This window comes from Myotis brandtii, unplaced genomic scaffold, assembly GCF_000412655.1.
Source record: "Myotis brandtii unplaced genomic scaffold, ASM41265v1 scaffold358, whole genome shotgun sequence".
In the NCBI taxonomy this organism is placed as follows: Eukaryota; Metazoa; Chordata; class Mammalia; order Chiroptera; family Vespertilionidae; genus Myotis; species Myotis brandtii.
Genome location: NW_005363772.1, coordinates 3,662,307 through 3,675,466, shown reverse-complemented (window position 1 = coordinate 3,675,466; position 13,160 = coordinate 3,662,307). Strand labels below are relative to the sequence as shown.

At 42.9% G+C, this 13,160-nt stretch overlaps 1 protein-coding gene across 1 annotated transcript in view; it reads right to left on the bottom strand.

The window, feature by feature from the left end:
- Nucleotides 1–11,298, bottom strand: part of ARNTL2 (aryl hydrocarbon receptor nuclear translocator-like 2) — a 56,336-nt gene extending 45,038 nt beyond the window's left edge. The window contains exon 1 of the mRNA XM_005871839.2: nucleotides 11,212–11,298. The gene's annotated coding sequence lies outside the window, so the exon portion shown is untranslated. The remainder of the gene's footprint in view (nucleotides 1–11,211) is intronic.
- Nucleotides 11,299–13,160: the final 1,862 nt, after the last annotated feature.

The following is a 13,160-nucleotide window of genomic DNA, read 5'->3' as shown; positions in this document are numbered from 1 at the left end:
CTCAAAAACAACTTGCAGAAAGATTAAACGTTGCTCAGCAAACAATTTGTTTGTTTACAAGCAATGGGAAAGATTTTAAAGGAAGAAAAAATGGGTGCCACCTCAACTGAACGAGAGACAAATGGAAAACCAAAAAGTCATCAGTAAAATGTTGCTTCAAGGGCACAAAAGAAAGTTTTTTTGCATCGAATTGTTACTGGCAGTGAAAAGTGGATTTATTTTGAGAATCCCAAATGCACAAAATCATGGGTTGATCCAGGTCAACCATCAACATCCACTGCAAGGCCAAATCGCTTCGGAAAGAAGACAATGTTCTGCCTTTGGTGGGATCAGGAAGGTGTGATGTAGTATCAGCTTCTAAAACCAGGTGAAACCGTTAATACTGATTGCTACTGACAACAAATAATCAATTTGAACCACGCTTTGATCGTAAAACGACTAGAATGTGCCAGAAGACACAGCAAAGTAATTTTGCTTCATGATGATGCACCATCACTCACTTCAAAACCAGTTAAAGACACGTTAAAAGATCTTGCCTGGGAAGTATTAACCCACCCGCCATATTCACCAGACCTTGCTCCTTCAGATTACCACTTGTTCTGATCAATGGCACACACACTTTCTGAGCAGTACTTCTAAACGTACAAAGAAGTGGAAAATTGGGTCTCTGAATGCTTTGCCTCAAAACAAGTTCTATTGGGACAGTATCCACAAATTACCTGAAAGATGGGGGAAATGTGTAGCTAGTGATGGACATTACTTTGAATAAAGCACTTTTGATGTTTCTCTTGAAATTATCGTGTTTTCTTTGATTACAAAATCCGCCATTATTAACCAGTACACCTAGTAGACCTACAGGGAGGTAACAAGTTTATGCTGCAAGAACACAGAGGAAAGGACACTTAGGGGGAGGGAATAACATTTAAAGTCATTTTTAAACGAGTATTTCAGGCTAAAAGAACACTGTGAACAGAAGGCAAAACAAAAGCATTCAGTAAAATCCAATGTCATCATTAAAAAAGACATCTAGTTGTTGAATCAATGAATACATATCAGTCAGGTGTCAGAAAATGCATCTCCTGATTAAAAATTTGATCTGTAAACCTGGACTTTTTCCAAAAAAGTTTTACCTTCTCATGTATATATAACTCCTTGAGCTTTGACAACCATAATATCCCACATTTTTGTCCTAAATTACTCTTTCTCCTAAACCAGCCGTTCTCAACCTGTGGGTCTCGACCCTTTTGGGGATCGAACGACCCTTTCACAGGGGTCGCCTAAGACCATCGGAAAACACATATTGAATATATAATTACATATTGTTTTTGTGATTAATCACTATGCTTTAATTATGTTCAATTTGTAACAATGAAAATACATCCTGCATATCAGATATTTACATTACGATTCATAACAGTAGCAAAATTACAGTTATGAAGTAGCAACGAAAATAATTTTATGGTTGGGGGTCGCCACAACATGAGGAACTGTATTAAAGGGTCGCGGCATCAGGAAGGTTGAGAACCACTGTCCTAAACCAAACCATGTGATTCTTTTGAATTTTACGCATACGATGCTTTGTCGCTATCTGGTTGCTCTCTTTCGGCTATATGTTGGCTAAAAATCCTTTGCTGTGTGGTGTAATTGGACTATAGCACCCAAGAGTTGTCTAGTCCACAGAGAGGAGAGGAGAACTTTTATTGATAATGTTTTGATTATACGTTCATTATCTGTAAGACTGTTAGACTGCATTAGCTTTTATTTTATACATTGGGCCTTTACACTGTTGATTCATTCATTTATATAATTTTAGAACCGTAACTGACATTATAGATGGTCTAATATAACTCCCTTGCTTTCCAAGACAGCTGACTGGGGTATTTGCCCTTTATCAGGAAGAGGGATTACTGGGGCAGTCTCCTGACTCCCATACAGTCTCTTCCCGATTAAACCCAAATCTGTCTTTCCTATAGGCTGTTGTTAAGCCCCATCTTTATCATTTCATACATGTGCATTTTTTTTTGTACATAGGTGCTTGCCCTTTTTTTTTTAAGTTTAATCTCCTTCTGTGTCACCCTCTCAGCATCTTTTTGCATTCGCATGATATCTAACAGACTGACTAAGCCTCTTCAAAATATGCCATCTGCAAAAGTGACCAGCATGACATGTACGTTTTCAAACCAAATGTCTCGCTGGCATGTTGAACAAAAAAAGCCAAGGAAAGAAACAGCAGGGAAGTTATTCACTGTGACCAAATAATATGGAGGCGAAGTGAGAGCCCAAGTAAGAGTTACAGAGGAAAGCAAAAGGTTGACACCAGGGATGAGACAAGAATGGTGAGAATGGACTCGAACACTCAGCACGTAGGAACACTGAGCTGCTTTGGGCTGGAGAAAGTGGCAAGACTGTGGACAATGCAAGGGTGTCAGAGAGCCTCAGGGATTAAGCTGTGCTCCCTGCAGCATGGCCACTGGGCCTCATGGCTTAAAGTGAGCCAAAAGGGATCTAGTTACCTATATGACCTTACTTCCCACTAAGTAAGGAGGGGCCCGGTATTCTCCAGGTTTGCTCAGTGCAAAACCACATATATCTCAGAGCATGTATGACGTAAGATGAGGATTTGCTTATATCACTCCCACCAGACTATGTACCAGCAATGGTCTTACAATGAGCAGGTGCCCCGGCTCTCCTGCACAGTAGGTATAAGTCTCTCCATATCTGCTCTTGAGGGCATGGCGTTCGGGATGGAACACAAACCAATTGTACGGGTGTCAATGGGAGAAGCTGAACACAGCAAATAGGAAGTTTATGACTTCGAAACTTTAGAATGAACTCAAAAAACAGTTCTCCAGTTTGCAGCACAACTAGGTAGAAAGGAGATGGTAGGAAAAGGGCCAGTCTATTCCCATATTTAGATAGTCACCCGGTGAGTGAAACTTGTCAACTGTGGTCCCATAATGCCCTGCACATCACCAGTACATGTTCTTCAAGTTACTACAAAGCAGACACTGCCACAGGGGCTGGGAATACCACGGCGACCACAGAGACTGTTCCTTCATGAGACTTAAAATCTAATAGATCCTCCTGTGGATCCTGGAGTTCCAGGCTTTACCAAAGGCTTGAGCACTGCTGGCGGTGCAATGGAGTGGACGGGAAGAACACAATTATTGGGAAATGGTGTCAATTACGAACATCAGTGAATAAAATCTAGTACAAAATGTTGAAGTGTTGAGATTACGTGGTCCATTCACGTGCCTGCATAACAGTCAATGCCAAAGAGGATATTCCTATAGATTAGAACAGTTCCTAAGTTCATTCATGTATGCACACATTGTTTCTCACCTGATGGAGTGGGAAAGGGAAAGATTTTCTTGGCTGTTTTCTTATTTATTATTTGATTCAATTACAACTAGGTATTGCTTTTAAATATCTGTTTGGATTTGGAAAAAAAAACACCAAAAACTAGTTTTGCTCTTGAAGATAAAAATCCCTATTTGGAGAAAACCCTAAAAAGATAGTTGATTTTGTTTTGTTTTTTTAATAAATGCCACTGGAGAAGGCAGCCCTCCCACTAGCATTTAGCAAGCGAGGGGGTGTGGGTACTTTTTGGAGAGGGAGTTGTAGTACTGCTCTGATATAATGAGGAAAGCTATAAACACTGTGTGTCTCAATTTAAGTAAGACATTTTTTTCAAAGTCGGAGAGTTGTGAGGTATTTTAAGCCTCCATTACAGCCTTGAGGAAGAAAATGAAGATGGATGAGAAGAGATTTTAGGCAGGAATACCAGTTAGGAAGCCAACCGCCTCAGCAAACCGGAATGACCAGGAAGGAGAGTGGCAACAACGGGGGTGAAGTCACTACTGGGGGTGAAGTCACTACTGGGGGTGAAGTCACTACTGCGGATGAGACCATGGCCACTGCTGCTGTGCTACCCCTCCGGCCCCGACTCCCCACCACCAATTAAATAATCTTTTACTGAATCCTCCCAGGCCAGGCACTGTACCCTTTACACACCTTATTTTATACAATCCTCACAACAACCCTACAGTGGTGGTTTGCACATGAGGAAACAGGCTCAGAGAATTAAAAAATTGTGATGGTCTTTTTGCTGTGGCTCAGCTACAGTCCTCAGCTATCCAGTCAAACACTAAGTGTTGCTGTGAAGGTATTTGGTAGATGTGATTAAAGTCCATAATCAGTTGACCTTAACAAGGGAGAATCTAGATCAGCGGTCACCAACCTTTCGGACCTCATGGACCACCAGTTGGCGACCGTTGGTCTAGATAATATCCTGGATATGGGTGGGCCTGAGTTAGTCAGTTGAAAGGCCTTATAAACAGAGCAGAGGCTTCCCTGAAGAAGAAACTCCGCCAGTGGACAGCCACTGCAGCCTGTGCCAAAGAGTGCCAGTCTGCGTTTCCAGACGGCCTGCCCTGAGATTCCAGTACTGCTCAGCTTATCTCCATACCTGCATAAGCCAATTCCTCGCAATGAATCTCTTAACAATCGTACCAGAGCCTGTTTGCTCATGGGCTAACCCTCCAGCGTAGGGTTGTTGCGAAGATTGTATAAAATAAGGTATGTAAAGGGTATAGTGCCTGGCATGTAAGGTTCTGCTCCCCTAGTTGAACTCTGACAGACATGCCAAGCTCACACAATCATTAAGTGAAAGAGCTCAGAGTCTCACAAAGCCAAAAGCAGGCCTGTATTCCAGACTCCCTCCCTACAGAAGTTCTAGTGTGGACATCAGCACTTCACAGAAATGGCACCACATCCAAACATCTAGCAGGCATTAACGAAAGATTAAAAGCTCTGGAGGCCAGTCTCCCTGGGTTCAAACCCTAGTTCTGCTACTTACTCTGCAATCTTGGGCAATGTACTTAAATTCTCCGTGTCTCAATTTCCGCACCTGAAATGTGAAATAATATCTACCTGATAGAGTTGCTGGGGATTCGATGAGTTATACCATGTAAAGTATTTGGACACCTAACTCACTGTAAATACTCAGTAAAGGTGAAGGATTACTAGCTATTTAGCAGAACCAATGGGTGAGAATGAGCCTAGCTAAGCTTTTGAAGTGGGGAAAGGGGAAGTAGAAACACCCAGGATGACTGTAAGGAAGTCAGAGTCATGGGAAAGCAGTGATGATGCAGAATGTAATCACAGTGATAGCAGAACTAAAGAATGCTCCCTTGACGAGGACTATTCTGCAGAAGGCCAAGGTTTCACAGGCATTACAACCTAATCCAGGGATGGGCGGAAGCAAGAAGCAAGGGTTCATCAGAGTTTCAGTTCCACATTGAAACAGAAAAGTCTCTAACTTGTTCCGGGCCTGATTGATCCTCGTGTATAAAAAGAACACAGGGTTTAGTGTTTTCAACATCAGGTTTTCCAGAAAGCACAAAAACGCATTTAGCTTTGGATGGTCTATACCAGTGATGGCGAACCTATGACACGTGTGTCAAAGGTGACACGCGAACTCATTTTTTTTTGGTTGATTTTTTCTTTGTTAAATGGCATTTAAATATATAAAATAAATATCAAAAATATAAGTCTTTGTTTTACTATGGTTGCAAAGATCAAAAAATTTCTATATGTGACACGGCACCAGAGTTAAGTTAGGGTTTTTCAAAATGCTGACACGCCGAGCTCAAAAGGTTCGCCATCACTGGTCTATACCCACGTTACACGTGGGACAATACAATTCTTGCCAGTTATGAGTAAACAGAAGACACGATGTGGGCAAATATCAGGATTAACATTCATCAGGCATGAGTGGATATGCTAAAGTCGATACAGAACCTATAAAAGATACAATGGTTCCTAACATCCAAGGTGTCAACAAAATGAGACACCTTCTGTTTAACTTTGAGAAAAAAAAATTCATCAGTGTTCATAAAAAATATGTATCTTTTCACTGAATAGCAATTATTCTCAATAGAAGAAAGATCCTTTAAAAGGGGGTGGGGGGCGACTGACACCGCAAGGCAAATGTTAAAGTTCTACAAACTGAAACACAACGTAAGTGTTTAAGGTAATAAAACCCAAAGTGACATTTATGACTTTAATACCATCCAGGCATAACATGCCATCATTATACTAATGACCAGAATCTAAAAGTTATTTTCAGGCTCTTCCCAAGTAGCTAATAAAAATGTGTTTTTAAACGAATGAATAATGTGTCGTAGAGGACTTCTAAAATGTGAGGTGTGAACCTGACCATCCCTCTAAAGTCAGGCTGCTTTGCTTATGACCACATGTCCTAGGCTAGGTAGCTACATTTATTATTACGAAAAAAATTGATAAGCCAAAAGTTCTAGTTGAAAACTAAATAAAAGGGGAATTGTCCTCAAGAAACCACTATCAGCAGGATACATAGAAAGCTGGTTTTGGTCTCTGTTTTCTAGGTCAGTGTTGTTGCCTGGGTGACTCACTGTAGACCAGATAGCCTAACTAGAATGCAATAGTGTTTGTCACCATGGCAGTGTAAGCACAGGACCTCTGGGTACCAGGTAACTAAGAAAGGAAATCCAATTCTCCAACCAGGCTGCTGATAAGAGAAATAAAAGTGGAGCTGGAGACTGTGCTCAATATTTCAATCACACTTTTCTCTAGATCTATGACAAAACAATTCTTAATCTTCACAATCTTTTATTCATTTAAACGCCTATTAATACCTACTCCAAAAAGTGTTCCATTTCAATTCTATTGTACCCTGATCTATCCTTTAAAATCTCTATTTCTGTAAAATATGCATGGCTTTGATACTATCTAGACTAGACTCAACTATAATCTAAGCTTCTTATATTCTCCTCTCCCAAGGGAAAAAAAATGAAGAAGTACTTCTCAGTAACTTCTAAGCCAGAGATCCTCTGTATCGGAGTCAAAATAAGAAGGGCATCTTCGGATGCTATCACACACAGGTGTTTCCCTGAGTGCTGTTTCCACATTAGGACGCTGGGTTCCTTTTGGTCCGTGCACCTTCACTAGGGTTTGTATTGGAAGTCAAGGCTGAGAGTATCTTCCTGCTTTGTCCCACGGAGCTGCATGGAAGGGTCTGAGAGCAAGCACACCTGGAGCAGGTGTCCACACAGAGAGTACATCAGCGACAGGGACAGAGGAACCACACAGGTCACTATGTTGATGAGATGTTGGAAGTCTAGATACCTGCTTCCCAACAGACTGTAATGGGAATAAATGAAATAGTACTTGTGATACTCGTCTGAAGAAAGAGCGTAAAATGAATTTAAAGATATAAGCAGCTACTTTGTCAGGGAAGAAAAGAGGATGAAAGAGAGAAAGAATTGGTCCAGACTGACTTGGAGTGAAGGCTACGGTTTAAGAGCCAATCAACCTGGCAGGAACCAGAACCTCTGGGGTGTGTGTGTGTGTGTGTTTCTGATTAGAAATATGCCACAATTAGCCTTGCAAGGTGATGCAAAAGCTCTGCTGCTGACCAAGGATCAGAAAGAAAATGCATGTGTCAGTCTTTTTGGAGAGCAAACAAAATCCAGGCTTCCGTGTCAACTGTGCCACATCACCGAGTTAGGAGGGGAGGCCTCCCAGCACGAAGGATGCAACTTCAATGTTCAATTCTTCTTTTTCACTTTTCCTAGCTGGAGCCAAAACAACGCATCAGTTCTTCCAAGTACATCACTGACAATTTTCCATTTCCATGCCTAATCTCGGCCCTGAAAGACCCCCTCCCTCTTCACTCCCAGCCCCAAGAGTTATCTATCCATCGGTGCTAAAGCCAGCACCTTCTCTGAAAGCCCGCCGTGAGTCCCTCCCCCATGAACAGGATATAATCTCTCCCAACTCTGGCTGCAAAGGCTCCTAGCAGTTAACTCCCAGAAGTTAAACTATAGATTTTAATAGGTTCTATCTTGTAATACAAATATTTTTGGCTGCTTTTCACCCAGCCTAGTACATTTTATAAACTCTTGAACCCTTTTCTTGCTTTATCCATTTCTCCATCTCTGTTTGTCTAGTACAGTAAGTACGCTTTTAATGCATACTTTATGAATGAACCAGCCCTGCCCACACTTCAAACCAGCCACCATTCATTTAACATCAACAAACCTTTGTTAGTCATTTAAAGTAAGTGCAAGGAGTTGGAGGTCGTAAAGTTAGTAGGAACCAACGTGCTCATCTAAGAACCTGCAACCCAAGGGTGGAGTGAAGAAACCCACCTAATAACTGTGGCAAGCAGGCACAAGTGTGATCATAATAGGCAGGCACACCCTCGAGTACACACACGCACACACACACACACACACTCACACGCGTTTGAAAATAGGAGGGGAGAATCATTTCCATGGCGGGAGAAGTTCTCGAAAGGTTTCATAGAAGGAAAAAAATCATTTGTTGAAAGTCAGGTTTCACTAAATAGTTTATAATCATCTCATTTAATTCCCACTGAACGCTCTAAATTAAGTGTGGGATTTTTTTGTGTGTGTTTTTTTTTTGTTGTTGTTAATCCTTGCCCGAGGATATTTTTCCATTGATTTTTAGAGAGTGGGAGGGGGAGAGAGAGAAACATTGCGGTATGTGAGAGAGACTGTGGATTGAGCCTGCAACACAGGTACACACCTTTGTCTGGAATCAAACCCAGGACCCTTCAGTCTGAAGGCTGACACTCTATCCACTGAGCCAAACCAGCTAGGGCAGGTATTTTTTTAAATATATTTTTTATTGATTTCAGAGATGAAGGGAGAGGGAGAGCTAGCAACATCAATGATGAGAGAGAATCACTGGTTGGTTTGCTCCTGTACTCCCCCTGCTGGGGATCAAGCCTGAAACCCAGACATGTGCCCTGACTGGAACCGTGACCTCCTGGTTCATAGGTCGATGCTAAACCATTGAGCCACACCAGCCGGGCTAAATTAGCAACTATTTTTTACCCCCATTTTATAGATAAGGAAATTGAGGCTCAGAGAAGATAAATAATTTGGCCAAGGTCATATAGCTAGTAAATAATCAAACTGGCAATCACACTCCCAGTGGTCTGGTTCCAAAGTTCAGGCTGACTGATGTTCCTACACCCGATTTCCTCCTCCTCCTCCCTCTTCTCCTCCTCCCCTTCCCCACTTCCTCCTTCTTTCTCCCGCTCCTCCATAGGCAGATAAAAACAGTGACACCTGCGCCCCGCCTTGAGGACTACATCAGACTTCTACAGGCCTGTCTGGAGGGAGGGCAGGGGCATTCCAGGTATAGCCAACGGCTTGAAGATGGCAAAGTTTAAACCAGGGGTCCTCAAACTACGGCCCGCGGGCCACATGCAAATACAAATATTGTATTTGTTCCCGTTTTGTTTTTTTACTTCAAAATAAGATATGTGCAGTGTGCATAGGAATTTGTTCACAGTTGTTTTTTTTTTAACTATAGTCCGGCCCTCCAACGGTCTGAGGGACAGTGAACTGGTCCCCTGTTTAAAAAGTTTGAGGACCCCTGGTTTAAACCATTAGGAAAGGAGAGTCCCTTACATAACTAAGTGTAGGCCATATAAAGTGGAGAGGTTTGGGAGGAGAAAGTCAGTGGGTAATTCTCCACTTCCCCTGTGATATGCTCGGAACGTATGGTAAAGTACATACATTTCTTACCTGCTTAAGGAAATAAATATTGTAAGTAAAACATGTTGAATGTATTTGAAATTACTGTTTTATGACAATAATCTTGACCCTCAATTACAAACATCTAATAATGCAAACTATGTTGAGAGAAAGACTGACTCTCTCTACATTTCCTATTCCTCCAGCTTTCTGTCTCTATCTCTCTGTGAAGATGTTATCTAGAGACTTAAATGGTAAGATTAAAGATTAGAGACACTAAATGCCAATAGTTTTCTTAGGTAAATGACAAATGTCCTATCATGCCAACCAACACTTAAGCATGTTCAAATGAGAATTTTGAAGTTATATTACTGGACGGATTTAAATATTTTAAGAAGTGTAAAAATATTTTAAATATGGTGCCAGGTAGGTAATGGAAATATCAGGGGGAACACTTTATAAAGTATACTAGAGGCCCGGTGCATGAATTCGTGCACAGGTGGGGTCCCTAGGCCTGGTCGGCAATCAGGCTGGGCTGATCGGGGCCCAAAGGCCCAGGCGGGGTCGGGAGAGGAGTGTGGGGGTGCACTGAGAGTTTAAATTGTAGAGTCTTCAAAGTTCTCAAAGCCTCCAGCCACGGGGAATGAGGGAGGCTTTGGGCAAGGTGAGGGGTACAAGAAGGGCTGCCATACCAGTTAGCAGACTTGCAAAAACCAGGACAGGAAATCACTGACTCCCAGATGTCTCGGGTGCACTCGTCTCTTGCAGGGCTCCTGGCTCACAGTCCCTGATGACAGTGCAGGTATTGACTAATGGCCCCGATCCCAGGCACTGAGTAAGTCAGTTCTCACAATGGAAAGCTGGAGGGCTTCAACTAAATGGCACAGTGGAAATGAGGGCTACCAGAATGAAATGTCATGACCTGACTTATAATTTCCTGAACATTACATCGTAAAGAGAGAGATTTCAAAAGGCTGTTATAATCACTGTTCACAGCACAGAAAGAGATCTTGCTTTTTAGAACCAGGGAGTCTTTCCACAAGGAAAACAGTAAAGTGAAGTGCTTACTGTACTAATGTTTCAGCTTTCCCTATATATTTTAAACATTCAATTTAATTTCTCTTCCTGGAGTCAAACTTGGATGGTGTGGCAGTCCCTCCCTTCTCTCACCTCCATCCCTCCTCATCCCTCTTCCCCTCACCCCTCTCTTCCCAGTGCTCCTTTCTTACACTCTCACTTGCCTCCCCCTTCTCTCCTCCTTCATCTCTTCCCCCTCCACTCTCCTCTGGCTCTTTACTCCTTTCTCCCCATCCCCTACCCTCACTCTCTCCTCCTCTCTCTTTTCTCCCCTTCTCTTCTATTCCCCCTTCTATCTTTTCCTCTCTTTCCTCCCCCTGAAACATGTGAAAAGCCCTTTTAGTCCATCCTAGTTTATCTTGAATACTACAATCCTGGCTCACATTTTGCCTAAGATCCAGCCCAGGAACAGTGGCTGATGCAAAGCTGACTGGAACCTGACTTTTAATTTCTGAATCACATAAATTAAAGCCACTAGAATGGCAGACTGACACCTCAAAAGAGCTGGGTCTGATAACATCACAGGCGAGACCATGGGATGGGAAGGGAAGGGAAGGGAAGAAAACTGCCCCACAGTGACCACCTCAGTCTGGAAAAATGTGCCGTTCCTCCAAGACTGCCTTCTCCAGAACTCCAAGGATTCCAGAATCACTGACCAGGAGGACACCCAATCACTTGGCAGCTTGCTTAATCTTGGTGTTTACCATGAGCCTGTCAGAAAAAGTGAGCAGGCAATTATGTTAGCACCAACTGATTTTTGGTGGCCAATCTTAAAAGGGCTTCCTCCCCAACGCCAGTTTCAGATTTTTATTTTAATGACGGCCTTCACCGAAACTGCCTAGGATCCCTGCGGCAGGGATTTTGCGTATGGAAAACATGGCCCTGTATTCTGATATAGAGACCTGTTTCGTTTTTCCCTCCTGGGCTGGGGGAACTTGCAACACTTTTTCACCCTCTTTAGCTAAAGGGTGTCTGGAAGTGAGCACATGGCTCATCAGCACCACCCAGTGAGACAGGAAAGAAAGGAGAGTAGCATGGGCAGTAGCCACAGACTTGAACTCCAGTTTTGACACTTTCTGGCTCTGTAACTGTGGGCCAGCCTCAGTTGTGAGAGGGGCCAGCCTCATCTCATCTGTGAAATGGAGATAATGCCACCTACATGGCAGGGCTGCTAGGAGACTAAGGAAGGTATTCCTTATGAAATGCCTGGTACATAATAGGACCCCAATAAAAATGCTGGCCCTCCCAACCGCCCCTCCCCCCCCCATAACTTTGCTACTTTTACCTAAGAAGAATTAATTTTGATCACTCCCCGAGTTCATTTTTGGTATTCAGATAAATAGCAACCAACTACTTGTCCATAAAACGTATCTGGTGAAAGCTGCTTTTTGAATTAGTGGGTACATTTTCACATTTCTTTTTTTAGTAAAGCCTAAATATTCTTTGAATTCGGCTAATTTTAACTTGTAAGGGACAACACTTTCTTAACAGACTAGATAAGATCCATTCATTTCACAAAGCAAATTGGAGCTTTAACTATATATTAATCTAACTATATTAAGCTAACATTTATGGAGCACTTACTACTTTCCAAGTATTGGGCTAAGCACTTATATGTATTTAAATGCATTTATATCTCATGTAAACCTAACAACCCCATAAGACATCCTATAATTATCCCCATTTTACAGATGAAGAAACTAAGGCAAAGGGTAAATAACCTGGTGACACAGTAAAGGACAGCACTCAGTCACAGCCGAGAGCAGGGAGGGAGCCCCAACTTAACAGACTGCATTCGCTTTTCAAAACGGTGCTTCCTCCCATCTTTATATCACCCAGGAAACCTTCAAATATACAAATGAAGAATTCTGGCAATCTCCCCATGATCCAAATGCCCACCACTGAATCAGATTCTCAAAAACTCCTCCTTGCTGTATTTCGGAGAAGAGTCTAAAACGCATCACCATATTCCAAAAGGAAAGTGAAGATTTAATCCACTGCTTCCCTGAACTTCTCTCTGCCGGTCTTCCTTTAGTTATTTCTGTGGGTGTTTTCTGCCTCCCGGGTGTCTTAAATCACAGATATTTTATAATCATCCGATAACTGAGAATAGCCCCTCGGAAGAAACCAGCCAATGTCGCTAGTGAGTACTACGGAAGGAAGGAGAAAGACACCGCGACGCTTCCCACTCGGCTCACAAAAACTCCACGGAAGAATAAAACTAACCCCGCCGATGGCTCTCCGAAAGCTGCAAAGTGAGGCCGGGCTGGCTGCGTGGGAAACGCGGTGAACCTGCTTCCGCGCGCTCCCCTGCCCGCCCCGAGGAGGAGGAGGAGCAGTTTTCGAAGCGGGGAATGGAAGCGAATAGTTCCAGTTCCGCGTGGACGGGCTCGCAGCACCCGAGCTCCTTCAATGCCGACTGACAACTGGTTTATACGAAAGAAAGATGAAATCTAACAAGTCCAGGCAGCAGCCCCGGCAGACGGCGAGGTGGGCGCCCAGGGGTCGGCGGGGTGCGGCCGCTCGCCAGCA